Genomic DNA, 17,761 nt, shown 5'->3' with positions numbered 1-17,761 from the left:
AGACACTTTATTGTACTATGAGGAACCCAGTGGCAGTGCTGTCGACCAAAAGCGGGCACACCCACCTCTTCAGACAAACAGCACTCTCACGGATGCTTGCGCCAAGTCGCGATACCACGGCCCCGTGTGGGGAGTTTGGCCATTTAGGGAGGTGTAAACATGTCGTATGCTGGACAATCAGCTGCAGCAAAGAAATACATTAGAAAAGTAATTCACAGTAGTCCACAGGCAAGAGCTTTTCATAGGAAAGGTAGGTGTCGGCCGGGCAAGGTGGGGCAAAAGAATTCGAAATCCAGTTGTGGTTCATTTTAATGATTGTTAGATCATCAACATTTTGGGTAGCCAGACGAGTCCTTTTTTCGGTTAATATTGAACCTGCAGCACTGAATACTCTTTCTGATAGGACACTAGCTGCCGGGCAAGCAAGCTCCTGCAATGCATATTCTGCCAATTCTGGCCAGATGTCTAATTTGGATGCCCAGTAATCAAATGGGAATGATGGTTGAGGGAGAACATCGATAAGGGATGAAAAATAGTTTGTAACCATACTGGACAAATGTTGTCTCCTGTCACTTTCAATTGATGCAGCAGTACCTGTCCTGTCTGCGGTCATAGCAAAATCACTCCACAACCTGGTCAGAAAACCCCTCTGTCCAACACCACTTCTGATGTGTGCACCCCTAACACTCCTGGTCTGCTGCCCCCTGGAGCTCGTGTGAGAACGATCACGGGCGCTGTGTGCTGGGAATGCCTGAAGCAAACGGTCAACAAGAGTTGATTGCTTGGTTGCTAATATTAGTTCCAAGTTCTCATGTGGCATAATATTTTGCAATTTGCCTTTATAGCGAGGATCAAGGAGGCAGGCCAACCAGTAATCGTCATCGTTCATCATTTTTGTAATGCGTGTGTCCCTTTTGAGGATACGTAAGGCATAATCAGCCATGTGGGCCAACGTTCCAGTTGTCAAATCTGCGTTTGTGATTGGTTGAGGGGCAGTTTCAGGCAAATCTACGTCACTTGTGTCCCTCAAAAAACCAGAACCCGGCCTTGCCACGCCACCAATTTCCAGTGCCCCCGGGAAAGCTTCCTCATTAAAAATATACTCATCCCCATTATCCTCCTCGTCCTCCACCTCCTCTTCGCCCGCTACCTCGTCCTGTACACTGCCCTGACCAGACAATGGCTGACTGTCATCAAGGCTTTCCTCTTCCTCTGGTGCAGACGCCTGATCCTTTATGTGCATCAAACTTTGCATCAGCAGACACATTAGGGGGATGCTCATGCATATTATGGTGTTGTCTGCACTAACCAGCCATGTGCATTCCTCAAAACACTGAAGGACTTGACACATGTCTTGTATCTTCGACCACTGCACACCTGACAACTCCATGTCTGCCATCCTACTGCCTGCCCGTGTATGTGTATCCTCCCACAAAAACATAACAGCCCGCCTCTGTTCACACAGTCTCTGAAGCATGTGCAGTGTTGAGTTCCACCTTGTTGCAACGTCTATGATTAGGCGATGCTGGGGAAGGTTCAAAGACCGCTGATAGGTCTGCATACGGCTGGAGTGTACAGGCGATCGGCGGATATGTGAGCAAAGTCCACGCACTTTGAGGAGCAGGTCGGATAACCCAGGATAAGTTTTCAATAAGCACTGCACCACCAGGTTTAAGGTGTGAGCCAGGCAAGGAATGTGTTTCAGTTGGGAAAGGGAGATGGCAGCCATGAAATTCCTTCCGTTATCACTCACTACCTTGCCTGCCTCAAGATCTACTGTGCCCAGCCACGACTGCGTTTCTTGCTGCAAGAACTCAGACAGAACTTCCGCGGTGTGTCTGTTGTCGCCCAAACACTTCATAGCCAATACAGCCTGCTGACGCTTGCCAGTAGCTGGGCCATAATGGGACAACTGGTGTGCAACAGTGACAGCTGCCGATGGAGTGGTTTGGCGACTGCGGTCTGTGGAAGAGCTCTCGCTTCTGCAGGAGGACGAGGAGGAGGAGGGGGTGCGAACGCCTACAGCCAACTGTTTCCTAGACCGTGGGCTAGGCACAACTGTCCCGAAATTGATGTCCCCTGTGGACCCTGCATCCACCACATTCACCCAGTGTGCCGTGATGGACACGTAACGTCCCTGGCCATGCCTACTGCTCCATGCATCTGTAATCAGGTGCACCTTTGTACTCACAGATTGCCTGAGTGCATGGACGATGCACTGTTTAACATGCTGGTGCAGGGCTGGGATGGCTTTTCTCGAAAAAAAGTGTCAACTGGGTAGCTCGTAGTGTGGTTCAGCGTACTCCATCAGGGCTTTGAAAGCTTTGCTTTCAACTAACCGGTAGGGCATCATCTCTAACGAGATTAGTCTAGCTATGTGGGCGTTAAAACCCTGTGTACGCGGATGCGAGGATAAGTACTTCCTTTTTCTGACCAGAGTCTCATGTAGGGTGAGCTGGACTGGAGAGCTTGAGATTGTGGAACTAGCGGGTGTGCCGGTGGACATGGCAGACTGAGAGACGGTTGGAGACGGTGTTGTTTCCGCCGGTGCCCTAGATGCAGTATTTACTCCTACAAAACTGGTGATTCCCTGACCCTGACTGCTTTGGGCTGGCAAAGAAACCTGCACAGATACTGCCGGTGGTGCGGAAAATGGTGGCCTTACAGTGACGGAAGGGATGTTGCGTTGCTGACTAGCTTCATTGGCCGAGGGTGCTACAACCTTAAGGGACGTTTGGTAGTTAGTCCAGGCTTGCAAATGCATGGTGGTTAAATGTCTATGCATGCAACTTGTATTGAGACTTTTCAGATTCTGAACTCTGCTTAAGCTAGTTGAACATTTTTGACAGATGACTTTGCGCTGATCAATTGGATGTTGTTTAAAAAAATGCCAGACTGCACTCTTCCTAGCATCGGATCCCTTTTCAGGAATTGCAGACTGAGCTTTAACCGGATGGCCACGCTGTCCTCCAACAGTTTTTGGCATTGCCACGCGTTTTGGGCCAGATACGGGCCCGGCAGATGGAACCTGTTACGATGTTGATGCCTGCTGCGGCCCCTCCTCCACCTCCGCTTCAGAACTACAGCCGCCTGCACCCTGTTCCCCCAATGGCTGCCAATCGGGGTCAACAACTGGGTCATCTATAACCTCCTCTTCTAGCTCGTGTGCAACTTCGTCTGTGTAACCGTGTAGGTCGGTGGTATAGCGTTCGTGACGGGGCAACATAGTCTCATCAGGGTCTTATTGTGGATCAGTACCCTGAGAGGGCAATGTTGTGGTCTGAGTCAAAGGACCAGCATAGTAGTCTGGCTGTGGCTGTGCATCAGTGCACTCCATGTCAGAATCTACTTGTAATGGGCATGGCCTGTTAACTGTTTCACTTTCTAAGCCAGGGACGGTATGTGTAAAGAGCTCCATGGAGTAACCCGTTGTGTCGCCTGCTGTATCCTTCTCTCTTGTTGTTGTTTTTGCTGAAGAGGACAAGGAAGCGACTTGTCCCTGACTGTGAACATCCACAAAAGACGCGCTGCTTTTACATTTACCAGTTTCAGAAGAGGAGGCAAAAGAGCTAGAGGCTGAGTCAGCAAGGTAAGCCAAAACGTGCTGTTGCTGCTCCGGCTTTAAAAGCGGTTTTCCTACTCCCAGAAAAGAGAGCGTTCGAGGTCTTGTGTAGCCAGATGACGAACCTGGCTCCACAGCTCCAGACTTAGGTAGAATATTTTTTTCCCACGACCACCTGATGCTCCACTACCACCACCATCATTACCAGCTGACAATGAACGCCCACGGCCACGACCTCTTCCACCAGACTTCCTCATTGTTTTAAAAACTTAACCAAAGTAACTTTATTTGTTGCTGTCAAACAACTTACACGGTGAGCTATAACTTCAGTATGATTTCGATATCCCTTTACAGGTTGGTGAGACCGCAAGGAAAATCAGGCACAATGTTACACACTCTGTTTTCTGTGGCACCAAATCAGAGAGATGCCACACACGCAGGACTGTCACTCAAACACAAATGTCAATATTAATCTCCCACAGTATTTTTTTTTCAGGGAGAATTTAGAAACAAAATAAAATAAAATGATTTTTTCAGGAAGAATTTAGAAAACAAATAAAATAAAATGATTTTTTCTGGGAGAATTTAGAAACCAAATAAAAAAAAAATGCCTTTCTATGGCCCACTGAGTGAGAGATGGCGCACACACAGGAGTCAGGAGTGGCACACAAGCCCAAAGGCCAATATTTATTTCCCACTAATTGATTTTTTGATTTTTTCAGGTAGAATTTAGAAACCAAATCACCCCAAAAAAAAAAGGTTTTCTATGGCCCACTGAGTGAGAGATGGCACACACAGGAGTTAGGAGTGGCACGCAAGCCCAAAGGCCAATATTTATCTGCCACTGATTGATTTTTTGATTTTTTCAGGTAGAATTTAGAAAGCAAATCAACAAAAAAAAATAGGCTTTCTATGGCCCACTATTTGAGAGAGAGAGATGGCACACCCAGGAGTCAAGACTGTCACACAAGCAGAAAGGGCAATATTAATCTCCCACTGATTTTTTTTTTCAGGGAGACTTTAGAAACAAAATAAAATAAAATGATTTTTTCAGGAAGAATTTAGAAACCAAATAAAATAAAATGATTTTTTCCGGGAGAATTTAGAAACCAAATAAAAAAAATACCCTTTCTATGGCCCAGTGCCCACTATTTGAGAGAGAGAGATGGCACACCCAGGAGTCAAGACTGGCACACAAGCAGAAAGGGCAATATTAATCTCCCACTGATTTTTTTTTTTTCAGGGAGACTTTAGAAACAAAATAAAATAAAATGATTTTTTCAGGAAGAATTTAGAAACCAAATAAAATAAAATGATTTTTTCCGGGAGAATTTAGAAACCAAATAAAAAAAATACCCTTTCTATGGCCCAGTGCCCACTATTTGAGAGAGAGAGATGGCACACCCAGGAGTCAAGACTGGCACACAAGCAGAAAGGGCAATATTAATCTCCCACTGATTTTTTTTTCAGGGAGACTTTAGAAACAAAATAAAATAAAATGATTTTTTCAGGAAGAATTTAGAAACCAAATAAAATAAAATGATTTTTTCCGGGAGAATTTAGAAACCAAATAAAAAAAAATACCCTTTCTATGGCCCAGTGCCCACTATTTGAGAGAGAGAGATGGCACACCCAGGAGTCAAGACTGGCACACAAGCAGAAAGGGCAATATTAATCTCCCAATGATTTTTTTTTTCAGGGAGACTTTAGAAACAAAATAAAATAAAATGATTTTTTCAGGAAGAATTTAGAAACCAAATAAAATAAAATTATTTTTTCCGGGAGAATTTATAAACCAAATAAAAAAAAATAACCTTTCTATGGCCCATTGCCCACTATTTGAGAGAGAGAGATTGCACACCCAGGAGTCAAGACTGGCACACAAGCAGAAAGGGCAATATTAATCTCCCACTGATTTTTTTTTTCAGGGAGACTTTAGAAACAAAATAAAATAAAATGATTTTTTCAGGAAGAATTGGGAAACCAAGTAAAATAAAATGATTTTTCCAGGTAGAATTTAGAAACCAAAAAAAATAAATAGGCTTTCTATGGCCCACTGAGTGAGAGATGGCACACACAGGAGTCAGGAGTGGCACACAAGCCCAGAGGCCAATATTTATCTCCCACTGATTGATTTATTAATTTTTTCAGGTAGAATTTAGAAACCAAATCAACCAAAAAAATAAATAGGCGTTCTATGGCCCACTGAGTGAGAGATAGCACACACAGGAGTCAGGAGTGGCACACAAGCCCAGAGGCCAATATTTATCTCCCACTGATTGATTTATTGATTTTTACAGGTAGAATTTAGAAACCAAATCAACCAAAAAAATAAATAGGCTTTCTATGGCCCACTGAGTGAGAGATGGCACACACAGGAGTCAGGAGTGGCACACAAGCCCAGAGGCCAATATTTATCTCCCACTGATTGATTTATTGATTTTTTCAGGTAGAATTTAGAAACCAAATCAACCAAAAAAATAAATAGGCTTTCTATGGCCCACTGAGTGAGAGATGGCACACACAGGAGTCAGGAGTGGCACACAAGCCCAGAGGCCAATATTTATCTCCCACTGATTGATTTATTGATTTTTACAGGTAGAATTTAGAAACCAAATCAACCAAAAAAATAAATAGGCTTTCTATGGCCCACTGAGTGAGAGATGGCACACACAGGAGTCAGGGGTGGCACACAAGCCCAGAGGCCAATATTTATCTCCCACTGATTGATTTATTGATTTTTTCAGGTAGAATTTAGAAACCAAATCAACCAAAAAAATAAATAGGCTTTCTATGGCCCACTGAGTGAGAGATGGCACACACAGGAGTCAGGAGTGGTACACAAGCCCAAAGGCCAATATTTATCTCCCACTGATTGATTTATTGATTTTTTCAGGTAGAATTTAGAAACCAAATCAACCAAAAAAATAAATAGGCTTTCTATGGCCCACTGAGTGAGAGATGGCACACACAGGAGTTAGGAGTGGTACACAAGCCCAGAGGCCAATATTTATCTCCCACTGATTGATTTATTGATTTTTTCAGGTAGAATTTAGAAACCAAATCAACCAAAAAAATAAATAGGCTTTCTATGGCCCACAGAGTGAGAGATGGCACACACAGGAGTCAGGAGTGGCACACAAGCCCAGAGGCCAATATTTATCTCCCACTGATTGACTTATTGATTTTTACAGGTAGAATTTAGAAACCAAATCAACCAAAAAAAATAAATAGGCTTTCTATGGCCCACTGAGTGAGAGATGGCACACACAGGAGTCAGGAGTGGCACACAAGCCCAGAGGCAAATATTTATCTCCCACTGATTGATTTATTGATTTTTACAGGTAGAATTTAGAAACCAAATCAACAAAAAAATAAATAGGCTTTCTATGGCCCACTGAGTGAGAGATGGCACACACAGGAGTCAGGAGTGGCACACAAGCCCAGAGGCCAAAATTTATCTCCCACTGATTGATTTTTTGATTTTTTCAGGTAGAATTTAGAAACCAAATCAACAAAAAAAAAATAAATAGGCTTTCTATGGCCCACTGAGTGAGAGATGGCACACACAGGAGTCAGGAGTGGCACACAAGCCCAGAGGCCAATATTTATCTCCCACTGATTGATTTTTTGATTTTTTCAGGTAGAATTTAGAAACCAAAAAAATAAATAGGCTTTCTATGGCCCACTGAGTGAGAGATGGCACACACAGGAGTCAGGAGTGGCACACAAGCCCAGAGGCCAATATTTATCTCCCACTGATTGATTTATTGATTTTTACAGGTAGAATTTAGAAATCAAATCAACAAAAAAAAAATAGGCTTTCTATGGCCCACTGTGTGAGAGATGGCACACACAGGGGTCAGGAGTGGCACACAAGCCCAGAGGCCAATATTTATCTCCCACTGATTGATTTTTTAATTTTTTCAGGTAGAATTTAGAAACCAAAAAAATAAATAGGCTTTCTATGGCCCACTGAAAGAGAGATGGCACACACAGGAGTCAGGAGTGGTGTTGTGAATTCTGTGGCTGAATTCACTCCTGTGGTCACAAGTGGTACTGCAGCTTCTGAGCTTCCTCCCTCAGGTGTTCTGGTGAGCTCGTTAACTGCTTCATTACTTAACTCCGCCTGATGCTGCTATCCTTGCTCCTTGTCAATGTTTCAGTGTTGGATCTGAGCTTCTCCTGATTGTTCCTGTGACCTGCTGCTCTGTATAGCTAAGTGCTTTTTGCTTTTTTGTTGCTTTTTTTCTGTCCAGCTTGTCTTTTGTTTTGCTGGAAGCTCTGAGACGCAAAGGGTGTACCGCCGTGCCGTTAGTTCGGCACGGTGGGTTTTTATTTGCCCCCTTTGTGTGGTTTTGCTTTAGGGTTTTTGGTAGACTGCAAAGTTCGCTTTACTGTCCTCGCTCTGTCCTAGAATATCGGGCCCCACTTTGCTGAATCTATTTCATCCCTACGTTTTGTCTTTTCATCTTACTCACAGTCATTATATGTGGGGGCTGCCATTTCCTTTGGGGAATTTCTCTGGGGCAAGTCAGGCCTATTTTTCTATCTTCAGGCTAGCTAGTTTCTTAGGCTGTGCCGAGTTGCCTAGGTAGTTGTTAGGCGCAATCCACAGCCGCTTTTAGTTGTGTTTAGGATAGGATCAGGTGTGCAGTCTACAGAGTTTCCACGTCTCAGAGCTCGTTCTTGTATTTTTGGGTATTTGTCAGATCACTGTGTGCGCTCTGATCGCTAAGCACACTGTGTTTCTGGATTGCCTTCATAACACCTGTCATTAGCAAACATAACAGTACAAGGAGCCAAACTAATGATTCTCAATAGAGGGAAAGAAAAAGTTCTGACATCATTTTTTTTTTTTTTTTTTTTCTGCTCTGTGTTCACTTTTTTTTTTTCCCCTAGACATTTGGGTGATTCTGGACACAGGTGTGGACATGGATATTCAGGGTCTGTGCTCTTCAATGGATAATCTCGTTATAAATGTACAAAAAATTCAAGATACTATTGATCAGAAATCTATGTTAGAACCAAGAATTCTTATTCCTGATTTGTTTTTTGGAGATAGAACTAAGTTTCTAAGTTTCAAAAATAATTGTAAGCTATTTCTGGCCTTGAAACCTCATTCTTCTGGTAATCCTATTCAACAGGTTTTGATTATTATTTCTTTTTTGCGCGGCGACCCTCAAGACTGGGCATTTTCTCTTGCGCCAGGAGACCCTGCATTGAGTAGTGTCGATGCGTTTTTCCTGGCGCTCGGATTGCTGTACAATGAGCCTAATTCAGTGGATCAGGCTGAGAAAAATTTGCTGGCTTTGTGCCAGGGTCAGGATGATATAGAAGTATATTGTCAGAAATTTAGGAAATGGTCAGTACTCACTCAGTGGAATGAATCTGCGCTGGCAGCTTTGTTCAGAAAGGGTCTCTCTGAGGCTCTTAAGGATGTCATGGTGGGATTTCCTATGCCTGCTGGTTTGAATGAGTCTTTGTCTTTGGCCATTCAGATCGGTCGACGCTTGCGCGAGCGTAAATCTGTGCACCATTTGGCGGTACTGCCTGAGGTTAAACCTGAGCCTATGCAGTGCGATAGGACTATGACTAGAGTTGAACGGCAGGAATACAGACGTCTGAATGGTCTGTGTTTCTACTGTGGTGATTCCACTCATGCTATTTCTGATTGTCCTAAGCACACTAAGCGGTCCGCTAGGTCTGCCGTCATTGGTACTGTACAGTCCAAATTCCTTCTGTCCATTACCTTGATATGCTCTTTGTCGTCGTTTTCTGTCATGGCGTTTGTGGATTCGGGCGCTGCCCTGAATCTGATGGATTTGGATTATGCTAAACGTTGTGAGTTTTTCTTGGAGCCTTTGCGGTGTCCTATTCCATTGAGAGGAATTGATGCTACACCTTTGGCCAAGAATAAACCTCAATACTGGGCCCAGCTGACCATGTGCATGGCTCCTGCACATCAGGAAGTTATTCGCTTTCTGGTGTTGCATAATCTGCATGATGTGGTCGTGTTGGGGTTGCCATGGCTACAAACCCATAATCCAGTATTGGATTGGAATTCCATGTCGGTATCCAGCTGGGGTTGTCAGGGGGTACATGGTGATGTTCCATTTTTGTCGATTTCGTCATCCACCCCTTCTGAGGTCCCAGAGTTCTTGTCTGATTATCAGGATGTATTTGAAGAGCCCAAGTCCGATGCTCTACCTCCGCATAGGGATTGTGATTGTGCTATCAATTTGATTCCTGGTAGTAAATTCCCTAAAGGTCGATTATTTAATTTATCCGTGCCCGAACACGCCGCTATGCGCAGTTATGTGAAGGAATCCCTGGAGAAGGGACATATTCGCCCATCGTCATCACCACTGGGAGCAGGGTTCTTCTTTGTAGCCAAGAAGGATGGTTCGCTGAGACCGTGTATTGATTACCGCCTTCTTAATAAGATCACTGTTAAATTTCAGTATCCCTTGCCATTGTTATCTGACTTGTTTGCTCGGATTAAGGGGGCTAGTTGGTTCACTAAGATAGATCTTCGTGGTGCGTATAATCTGGTGAGAATCAGGCAAGGAGATGAATGGAAAACTGCATTCAATACGCCCGAGGGTCATTTTGAGTATCTAGTGATGCCGTTCGGACTTGCCAATGCTCCATCTGTGTTTCAGTCTTTTATGCATGACATCTTCCGTGAGTATCTGGATAAATTCCTGATTGTTTACTTGGATGACATTTTGATCTTCTCAGATGATTGGGAGTCTCATGTGAAGCAGGTCAGAATGGTTTTTCAGGTCCTGCGTGCTAACTCTTTGTTTGTGAAGGGATCAAAGTGTCTCTTCGGTGTGCAGAAAGTTTCATTTTTGGGGTTCATCTTTACCCCTTCTACTATCGAGATGGATCCAGTTAAGGTCCAAGCCATCCAGGATTGGATTCAGCCGACATCTCTGAAAAGTCTGCAAAAGTTCCTGGGCTTTGCTAATTTTTATCGTCGCTTCATCTGTAATTTTTCTAGCATTGCCAAACCATTGACCGATTTGACCAAGAAGGGTGCTGATTTGGTTAATTGGTCTTCTGCTGCTGTGGAAGCTTTTCAGGAGTTGAAGCGTCGTTTTTGTTATGCCCCTGTGTTGTGTCAGCCAGATGTTTCTCTTCCGTTCCAGGTCGAGGTTGATGCTTCTGAGATTGGAGCAGGGGCGGTTTTGTCACAGAGAGGTTCTGATTGCTCAGTGATGAAACCATGTGCTTTCTTTTCCAGGAAGTTTTCGCCCGCTGAGCGTAATTATGATGTGGGCAATCGAGAGTTGCTGGCCATGAAGTGGGCATTCGAGGAGTGGCGTCATTGGCTTGAAGGAGCTAAGCATCGCGTGGTGGTATTGACTGATCATAAGAACTTGACTTATCTCGAGTCTGCCAAGCGCTTGAATCCTAGACAGGCCCGTTGGTCGTTATTTTTGCCCGCTTCGACTTTGTGATTTCGTACCTTCCGGGCTCTAAAAATGTGAAGGCGGATGCTCTGTCTAGGAGTTTTGTGCCCGACTCTCCGGGTTTATCTGAGCCAGCGGGTATCCTCAAGGAAGGAGTCATTGTGTCTGCCATCTCCCCTGATTTGCGGCGGGTGCTGCAAAAATTTCAGGCGAATAAACATGATCGTTGTCCAGCAGAGAAACTGTTCGTCCCTGATAGGTGGACTAATAAACTTATCTCTGAACTTCATTGTTCGGTGTTGGCTGGTCATCCTGGAATCTTTGGTACCAGAGAGTTAGTGGCTAGATCCTTCTGGTGGCCATCTCTGTCACGGGATGTACGTACTTTTGTGCAGTCCTGTGGGATTTGTGCTAGGGCTAAGCCCTGCTGTTCTCGTGCCAGTGGGTTGCTTTTGCCCTTGCCGGTCCCAAAGAGGCCTTGGACACATATTTCGATGGATTTCATTTCTGACCTTCCCGTTTCTCAAAAGATGTCAGTCATTTGGGTGGTCTGTGATCGCTTTTCTAAAATGGTCCATCTGGTGCCCTTTGCTAAATTGCCTTCCTCCTCTGATTTGGTACCTTTGTTCTTTCAGCATGTGGTTCGGTTGCATGGCATTCCTGAGAATATTGTTTCTGACAGAGGTTCCCAGTTTGTTTCAAGGTTCTGGCGAGCCTTTTGTGGTAGGATGGGCATTGACCTATCCTTTTCCTCGGCTTTCCATCCTCAGACTAATGGCCAGACCGAACGAACCAATCAGACCTTGGAAACATATCTGAGATGTTTTGTTTCTGCAGACCAGGATGATTGGGTGTCCTTTTTGCCGTTGGCTGAGTTTGCCCTTAATAATCGGGCCAGCTTGGCTACCTTGGTTTCTCCTTTTTTTTGCAATTCTGGGTTCCATCCTCGTTTCTCTTCAGGACAGGTTGAGTCTTCGGACTGTCCTGGTGTGGATTCTGTGGTGGATAGGTTGCAGCAGATCTGGACTCAGGTAGTGGACAATTTGATCTTGTCCCAGGAGAAAGCTCAACTTTTCGCTAATCGCAGACGCCGTGTGGGTCCCCGACTTCGTGTTGGGGATCTGGTTTGGTTATCTTCTCGTCATATTCCTATGAAGGTTTCCTCTCCTAAATTTAAACCTCGTTTTATTGGTCCGTATAGGATTTCTGAGGTTCTCAATCCTGTGTCTTTTCGTTTGACCCTCCCAGACTCCTTTTCCATACATAATGTATTCCATAGGTCGTTGTTGCGGAGATACGTGGCACCTATGGTTCCATCTGTTGAGCCTCCTGCCCCGGTTTTGGTGGAGGGGGAATTGGAGTATATTGTGGAGAAGATTTTGGATTCTCGTGTTTCTAGACGGAAACTCCAGTATCTGGTTAAATGGAAGGGTTATGCTCAGGAAGATAATTCCTGGGTTTTTGCCTCTGATGTTCATGCTTCCGATCTTGTTCGTGCCTTTCATGCGGCTCATCCTGGTCGGCCTGGGGGCTCTGGTGAGGGTTCGGTGACCCCTCCTCAAGGGGGGGGTACTGTTGTGAATTCTGTGGCTGAATTCACTCCTGTGGTCACAAGTGGTACTGCAGCTTCTGAGCTTCCTCCCTCAGGTGTTCTGGTGAGCTCGTTAACTGCTTCATTACTTAACTCAGCCTGATGCTGCTATCCTTGCTCCTTGTCAATGTTTCAGTGTTGGATCTGAGCTTCTCCTGAGTGTTCCTGTGACCTGCTGCTCTGTATAGCTAAGTGCTTTTTGCTTTTTTGTTGCTTTTTTTCTGTCCAGCTTGTCTTTTGTTTTGCTGGAAGCTCTGAGACGCAAAGGGTGTACCGCCGTGCCGTTAGTTCGGCACGGTGGGTTTTTTTTTGCCCCCTTTGCGTGGTTTTGCTTTAGGGTTTTTGGTAGACTGCAAAGTTCGCTTTACTGTCCTCGCTCTGTCCTAGAATATCGGGCCCCACTTTGCTGAATCTATTTCATCCCTACGTTTTGTCTTTTCATCTTACTCACAGTCATTATATGTGGGGGGCTGCCTTTTCCTTTGGGGAATTTCTCTGGGGCAAGTCAGGCCTATTTTTCTATCTTCAGGCTAGCTAGTTTCTTAGGCTGTGCCGAGTTGCCTAGGTAGTTGTTAGGCGCAATCCACAGCCGCTTTTAGTTGTGTTTAGGATAGGATCAGGTGTGCAGTCTACAGAGTTTCCACGTCTCAGAGCTCGTTCTTGTATTTTTGGGTATTTGTCAGATCACTGTGTGCGCTCTGATCGCTAAGCACACTGTGTTTCTGGATTGCCTTCATAACACCTGTCATTAGCAAACATAACAGAGTGGCACACAAGCCCAGAGGCCAATATTTATCTCCCACTGATTGATTTATTGATTTTTACAGGTAGAATTTAGAAACCAAATCAACCAAAAAAATAAATAGGCTTTCTATGGCCCACTGAAAGAGAGATGGCACACACAGGAGTCAGGAGTGGCACACAAGCCCAGAGGCCAATATTTATCTCCCACTGATTGGTTTATTGATTTTTACAGGTAGAATTTAGAAACCAAATCAACAAAAAAAAATAGGCTTTCTATGGCCCACTATGTGAGAGATGGCACACACAGGGATGGCACTCTACCAGAAATGCCTATCTTAATCTCTCACAAAAAAAAAACTGGGACTGTCCTACAATTACTATTTCCCTGCAGTAATCTCAGCCAGGTATGGCAGGCAGCAATAAGGAGTGGACTGATGCACAAATGAAATAAAAAGTGTGGACAAACAAAAAAGATAGCTGTGCAGAAAGGAAGGAACAAGAGGATTTGTGCTTTGAAAAAAACAGTTGGTTTGCACAGCGGCGTACACACAGCAATGCAGCTATCAGGGAGCCTTCTAGGGCAGCCCAATGAGCTACAGTGCTGAGAAAAAAAAAATGTAGCCTCCACTGTCCCTGCAAACCGAAGGTGGTGTTGGACAGTGGAAATCGCTACAGCACAAGCGGTTTGGTGGTTAATGGACCCTGCCTAACGCTATCCCTGCTTCTGACGAAGCGGCAGCAACCTCTCCCTAAGCTCAGATCAGCAGCAGTAAGATGGCGGTCGGCGGGAACGCCTCTTTATAGCCCCTGTGACGCTGCAGACAGCAAGCCAATCACTGCAATGCCCTTCTCTAAGATGGTGGGGACCAGGACCTATGTCATCACGCTGCCCACACTCTGCGTTCACCTTCATTGGCTGAGAAATGGCGCTTTTAGCGTCATTGAAACGCGACTTTGGCGCGAATGTCGCGTACAGCATGGCCGACCCCACACAGGGGTCGGATCGGGTTTCATGAAACCCGACTTTGCCAAAAGTCGGCGACTTTTGAAAATGAACAACCCGTTTCGCTCAACCCTACTTATCAACAATACTGTGATGAAAAATATCATTTGGGAATTGAGTTCAAAACATAAAAAAAATAATCCTTGCCGGGAACAGCTAACACTTTGTTCATGCCATTGTCATCTTTGAATTTGTAGGAAAAGAGAGTTTATTATTAGATTTTAAATTTTAAACTGGAAATCCCTGAATCAGAATGTCATGATCTTAAATCATCCTTGTTTATATCTTTTCCAAAATGGGAGTAAATGTTGCAAGTTTCCTGATGGCTTCCAGATGTTATCTCGTGCACTTTTCATGAGAAGTATTGGGCACACTTGCTTTTCAACTGACCTCGTGGCGCAACGGTAGCGCGTCTGACTCCAGATCAGAAGGTTGCATGTTCAAATCACGTCGGGGTCAAGTAACTCTATCATCTTTTCATAACTTAATTGATGCTTGGGTAAAGATTGAAACGGAAACTGCATAATCCTACTAACAATAGAATAGCTCAATGTTGTTGTCATGTGTCAGCGCAGTGTTTGAAAAGTGTTTTATTTAAATGATATAGATTAATATCTTATCAGCAATACTTTGATGAGAAATATCATTTAGGAATTGAGTTCAAAACATAAAAAAATTGATGCCGGGAACAGCCAATACTTTGTTCATGCCATTGTCTTCTTTGAATTTCTTAGAGAAGAGGGCTTATTACTAGATATTTCATTTTAAAGTGGAAATCAATGAATCCGAATGTGATGATTTTAATTCAGCCCTGTTTATGTCTTTTCTAAACTGTGATTAAAAGTTGCAAGTTTCCTGATGGCTTCTACATATTATCTCGTGCACTTTTCATGAGAAGTATTGGGCGTACATGCTTTTCAACTGACCTCGTGGCACAACGGTAGCGCGTCTGACTCCGGATCAGAAGATTGCGTGTTCAAATCACGTCGGGGTCAAGTAACTCTATCATCTTTTCATAACTTAATCGATGCTTGTGCTAAGATTGAAAAAGGAAACTGCGTAATTCTCCTGACAATAGGAAAATTCGACTTTGTTGCCACCTGTAGGCAAAGTGTTTAAAAATGTGTTGTATTTAAGTTATGTAGATTAACATCTTATCAACAATACTGTGATGAAAAATATCATTTGGGAATTGAGTTCAAAACATAAAAAAATAATCCTTTCCGGGAACAGCTAACACTTTGTTCATGCCATTGTCATCTTTGAATTTGTAAGAAAAGAGAGTTTATTATTAGATTTTAAATTTTAAACTGGAAATCCCTGAATCAGAATGTCATGATCTTAATTCATCCTTGTTTATATCTTTTCCAAAATGGGAGTAAAAGTTGCAAGTTTCCTGATGGCTTCCACATATTATCTCATGCACTTTCATGAGAAGTATTGCAGCATACATGCTTTTCAACTGACCTTGTGGTGCAACGGAAGCGCGTCTGACTCCAGATCAGAAGGTTGCGTGTTCAAATCACGTCGGGGTCAAGTAACTCTATCATCTTTTCATAACTTAATCGATGCTTGGGTAAAGATTGAAACGGAAACAGCGTAATCCTACTGACAATAGAATAGCTCAACGTTGTTGTCATGTGTCAGCGCAGTGTTTCAAAAGTGTTTTATTTAAATGATATAGATTAATATCTTATCAACAATACTTTGATGAGAAATATCATTTGGGAATTGAGATCAAAACATAAAAAAATCCATGCCGGGAACAGCCAATACTTTGTTCATGCCATTGTCTTCTTTGAATTTCTTAGAGAAGAGGGCTTATTACTAGATATTTAATTTTAAACTGGAAATCAATGAATCCGAATGTGATGATTTTAATTCAGCCCTGTTTATGTCTTTTCTAAACTGTGATTAAAAGTAGCAAATTTCCAGATGGGGTCCATATATTATCTCATGCACTTTTCATGTGAAGTATTGGAGCAAACATGCTTTTCAACTGACCTTGTGCACAATGGTAGCGCCTCTGACTCCATTAAAGAACGCTGCGTGTTGATATCACATCAGGGTCGAGAAGCTCTTTCATCTTTTCATAACTTCATCGATGCTTGTGTTAAGATTGAAAACGGAAACTGAGTAATTCAACTGACAATAGAAAAATTCGACTTTGTTGCCACCTGTAGGCAAAGTGTTTAAAAATGTGTTTTATTTAAGTTATGTAGATTAACATCTTATCAACAATACTGTGATGAAAAATGTCATTTGGGAATTGAGTTCAAAACATAAAAAAAATAATCCTTGCCGGGAACAGCTAACACTTTGTTCATGCCATTGCCATCTTTGAATTTGTAAGAAAAGAGAGTTTATTATTAGACTAGATGGCAGCCCGATTCTAAAGAATCGGGAGTCTAGAATCCATATATACTTTATTTATTCAAATGTAAGAATAATACAATTAATAAATAATAGTAAGAAAGAACAAAAAATGGCTGCACTCACCAGCTCTTGACAATTCTTGTTATTTAAGGTACAGTTACACAGGATCCATGAACATGCTTATGAGGGGAGGGATGAAAGACATCAGACGACAACTTTGCGGGTTGTGGCAAATGCCACAACAACGGTTCTTTGCTTAAGAACAATAATGTAAATAATAAATAATATGTATCAATAACTATGTATATTGGTATGTTCTATGACATTTTAAAATATTTCATTATTATGTGGAAAGGCTCTTAGTACCCATACTGGCGCATACTTGTGTGCCCATCAGGTATTTTCACAGTAATTTTACATCTGATGGGTTGGTATGAAACGTTTTTAATCATCTCTTGGGCTTAGCTAAGCCTTCATTTTAAATAATTCTAATAGGTACAACAGAAATAAAAGCCTTTTTGTGTACCCAAATTTTTTGTGTTTATTTTTACAGAAGTGTAAAATTTAAGAAATCAACGTTCATAGTACACCGATGGGCTAATATAAGCATGCCCATCAACCACATCACGGTAGCCTTTGAACTGATGGGTCCTAACTAACTGATTCCTATTTCTTAATACTCAGACCTCTTTCACATCTGCATGTTTCTGATATTTGCAGAAGTAATGATAAAAACAATACAACTTCCACACTTGGCACCAAAGAACTGACCTACAACACACTTTCAGCAAGTGCCATGCAATGTAGATGAAGCTTGGAGTTAACTTGCAGTAAATGCAGCAAACGCGGCTTCGGCAATTGCATTAAATGCAGCCACAACAAAAACACTGGTAAGTGGAGATTTTGTGGCGAAAACAGCAGAAACCACATGTGCCGCACCTGCCGCAAGTGAAGTACAAATTCCGTATACATTGCATGCAACTTACAGCAAGAGTGGCGTGGGTCAGGTGGTGGCAAACAACAGGTTAATAAGAGGCAGTGTCAGGTAGTAGGAAAATAGCCAG

The 17,761-nt window shown here is 43.1% G+C and overlaps 3 non-coding genes across 3 annotated transcripts; all 3 read left to right on the top strand.

Annotated features, from left to right (window-relative positions):
* Positions 1-14,708: 14,708 nt before the first annotated feature.
* Positions 14,709-14,780, top strand: TRNAW-CCA (transfer RNA tryptophan (anticodon CCA)). The gene has a single exon. It is a non-coding gene; the product is annotated as a tRNA-Trp (tRNA).
* Positions 14,781-15,244: 464 nt separating this feature from the next.
* Positions 15,245-15,316, top strand: TRNAR-CCG (transfer RNA arginine (anticodon CCG)). The gene has a single exon. It is a non-coding gene; the product is annotated as a tRNA-Arg (tRNA).
* Positions 15,317-15,785: 469 nt separating this feature from the next.
* Positions 15,786-15,857, top strand: TRNAW-CCA (transfer RNA tryptophan (anticodon CCA)). Its single transcript has one exon. It is a non-coding gene; the product is annotated as a tRNA-Trp (tRNA).
* Positions 15,858-17,761: the final 1,904 nt, after the last annotated feature.

The sequence above is a fragment of the Ranitomeya imitator genome, chromosome 4 (genome assembly GCF_032444005.1).
Source record: "Ranitomeya imitator isolate aRanImi1 chromosome 4, aRanImi1.pri, whole genome shotgun sequence".
NCBI classification, from domain to species: domain Eukaryota; kingdom Metazoa; phylum Chordata; class Amphibia; order Anura; family Dendrobatidae; genus Ranitomeya; species Ranitomeya imitator.
This window is presented reverse-complemented; position numbering and strand designations above follow the sequence as displayed.